This window comes from Triticum dicoccoides, chromosome 2A, assembly GCF_002162155.2.
Source record: "Triticum dicoccoides isolate Atlit2015 ecotype Zavitan chromosome 2A, WEW_v2.0, whole genome shotgun sequence".
In the NCBI taxonomy this organism is placed as follows: domain Eukaryota; kingdom Viridiplantae; phylum Streptophyta; class Magnoliopsida; order Poales; family Poaceae; genus Triticum; species Triticum dicoccoides.
Genome location: NC_041382.1, coordinates 105,475,192 through 105,478,863, shown reverse-complemented (window position 1 = coordinate 105,478,863; position 3,672 = coordinate 105,475,192).

Sequence of the window (3,672 nt, the reverse complement as noted above, 5' to 3'; positions counted from 1 at the left end):
AGACGGGGGGAATGACAACCACAAGTATTTTGTTTGCGCGTTCCAAGGGATACAGACAACTTCTGTTTTAGAGGCTAACAGGAAGCGAAACAAAACATCGCAGAGGACAGGCTGCAATGCAAGAATGAGGGTGAAGGTGCAGGAGGATAACACATGCGTGGCAGTGAATATTGAGTACAATCATAATCACCAACTCATGCAAACTGATGACATGCTGGTTTTATTGCACTCACACAAGAATTACGACCCCCTATTTTGGAGTACATAAAGCTCCTACAGTACCATGATGTCAAGCACACAACAATCATGTCCATGCTATCTGAAAATGAAGATGGAAGCTACTTCCAAAGCATGACCGGACAAGACCTCCTAAACCAGTAAGTATTCAAACATCCACATACTGCAATGTACATAGTATCCTAGGTCACAACCCTTTGCTAGCAAAAATAACAAATGCATGTTTGCATGTAATTTGTAGGAAAGCCATGAATGCAAGGAAAGATGATTTGAATGATGTACTGAAACTTGTTTCAATCTTCAAAGACATGAAGGCAATCAATGATATGTTTTTCTATGACATACAAGTAGACAAGGACAAGTGAATTAAAAACATTTTCTGGTCCAATGCAAGCTGCCGAGGAGCCTATCAAGACTTTGGCGATTGTGTAACGTTCGACACAACTTACAAGACCAACAGATTTCATATGCCTCTGTGAGTGTTTGTTGGAACAAACCATCACTTGTAGTCAACGATATTTGATGTTGCTCTGATCAGAGACGAAGATGCAGAGTCATTCAAGTGGCTGTTCGATACATTTGTACGGTGCATGAACAACAAGCACCCAACTTGCATTCTAACAGGTGAGTTCAAAAACAATCTCTACAAGTTTCATCATATTTTCAGTCTATGGGTATGTATTGGGTACATTGGTTTTATCTAAAAAATAATGTAAAGCAAGCAGTTCAACCACTATTAGCACAGAAGTCCAACTAACGGTACAAGAAAGCAAAATTATCGGTCACATGTTTAGAAAAAAATTTGTTATGAATGTGAAGTTCAAATACAGGAATCATAGAAGTTAAAGGACAAAAGCTATAAGAAAAATATATGTAACATGTTGAGAAAAAATATAGTTATTTATGTGAAGTTCAAGCACTGGTACCACAGAAGTTCAACAACACTGATGTAAGAAAATTTTGAGTGTGACACTACTAGGTACTCCTACTGCTACCTGTGAAGTTCAAGCACTGGTACCACAGAAGTTCAACAACACTACTGTAAGAAAAAATACATGTGACAATTTTAGATAGCCATACTGGTACATGTGAAGTTCAAGTACTTGTACAACATAAGTTCACCATCAGTGCAAAAAAGAAGCAAGTTTCATTTTTTTTAATTCATGCAGACTACTGCCCATACACAATCATTTCCAAACACCGTACACAAGCTATGACGTTGGCACATCATGAAGAAGTACAGGGAATACCTTGCGTTGCTGTACAAAAAGTGTAAAAAATTCAAAGAGGAGTTCACAACTATATTAAACTGGTCGCTAATGCCAATAGAGTTCGAAGCTGCTTGGGCTGAACTCGTGCACAAGTACAACTTGGAGAACGGCCAGATGATGATGTAGTTGTGGAGTGATAGGAAAATGTGGATTTCAACATACTACAAGAACATTTTCGGTGCTAGAATGACTTCCACACAACAAAGCGAGAGCATGAAGCACGTGCTCAAGAGAGGGTTTGTCAAGGGGACCTAGAACCTACACAAGTTTGCTAGGCGGGTAAATGCTTGCATACAAACTTGGATGTAGAAGGAGAACGAGCAAACAATGACCAGCATGGTATGAATACTCAAAAAACACCCCCATCATGTTGTGTTTTCCTTCAACATGTGCACTTTGAATTTAAAAAAATGAAACCCATGACTCTGCTTCGACTAATATCTTATTTTTTTGACATGTGCAGACCAATCCTGTGACAAAAATAACCTACGACTATGAGGAAGACATGTCTATCAAGTACACGAGAGCCGTGTACACCGAGATGAGGACTAGGATGATAAAAGGCACACTATTTCACGCAAAGTGTACAACAGAGCCCACTAAGTACCTTGTGTACTACCACAACAAGGCTGGCCATGATGATGAAGAAAGATTTTCCTGGTCAAAGCATGAATTCCAGGTTGTAGCTGACCTAGAGAATGAAATATATGAGTGTGAATGCAAGCTTTGGACACACACAGGTGAGCCGAAAAACAAACTCATTAAATAGCTAAACTAGTAGTATCATATCAAAAATATATGAAAATCATTGTTGGCTCACAAACTATGTATTCTGCATTCGTCACAAAATGCATGCCTGTTCTGCCTTCACATCATGAACATACTAGACTACCTGAAGCCTGACAAATTTCCACGCAAGTATATCCTCAAACGGTACACAAAGACTGCAAAATCACAACCAACCTTTGATACAAGGGACTACAACACAACTGCATCGGATGGCAGCTCAAGACTATCGAAGCAAGACATCTTGCTGCAGCTAAATTTCATGGTTAACAAGAAAGCGATGAGATGTGACCAGCAATATGACAAAGCCTAGTATGTTCTCAAGAGGCTCGTGGAAGAGCTTGATGCAATACATTCAGTAAATCAAGCGGATGATGACGAAAGGATGGCTGAAGAGGATGCTAAAATTGAAGATGACCTTCATTATTATGCAGCTAAAATGCTCAACGCCGCTGCTCAAGCCAACCAATGCAAAGTAGGGTGTTGACCAATCAATGGAGCAGCGACATCAAGAGACGATGAAACTGCCGCTATACTCTGAAATGAAGGGTAGGAAGAAAATTTTTGCAGCAAAGAAAAGTGACAATAGAGCTCAAATCAAGGCACCACCTGCAGGAAGAGTCATCGTGCTCGATGAGAACAGAGTGCCACTTGGACACAGGCAACACTAAAAAAAAGACACATCCGTGACATTTTGGGCCGAACGAATTTTTTTTCTGTCATACATATGACACTTCTATGACGATAATTGTGACAAAACCCGGTATCATCATAGATGTGGTGGGCTCCTACTTCTATGACAAAAAATCATGACAGAAAATGGGCTTTTCGTCCTGGGCGGGCCGGAGACGCAGCTGCATGACATTCTTTGGGCCGTCCATGACGGAAAAAACCGTGGTAGAAGCGAGGGGGAGGAAAATTTCGAGGAGTTCCCGGTTACGGTGGGAGGCCGGGGGCCGAGCGATGCATGTTTCTCTCGTACACGTACGCGCGTGTGTGCGAGGCGTTGGCTCTAACTGAACCCGAGCGAGGCGTTGGGCTCTAACTGAACCCGAGAGATTGCACTGCAGGCTACGCATTACTGAACCCGAGCGATCGATCGATGGCTGTTAACTGAACCCAATCGAGCGATTCCTTGGCTACTGCTGCTAACTGAAGCCGATCGATGGGATGAACAGTGAGTGTTGTGGGGGGGGGTTGGATGAACAGTGAGCGGTGGCGTTGCCTCTGGATGAACAGGACCCCGTGGTGTGGTGGAGGGCTGGATGAACAGTAGACGGTGGAGGGGTGCCCATGGAGGGGTGGATGAACAGGACCCCGTGGTGTGGAGGGCAGGATGAATAGTAGACGGTGGAGGGGTGCCCGTGGAGGGGTGGTT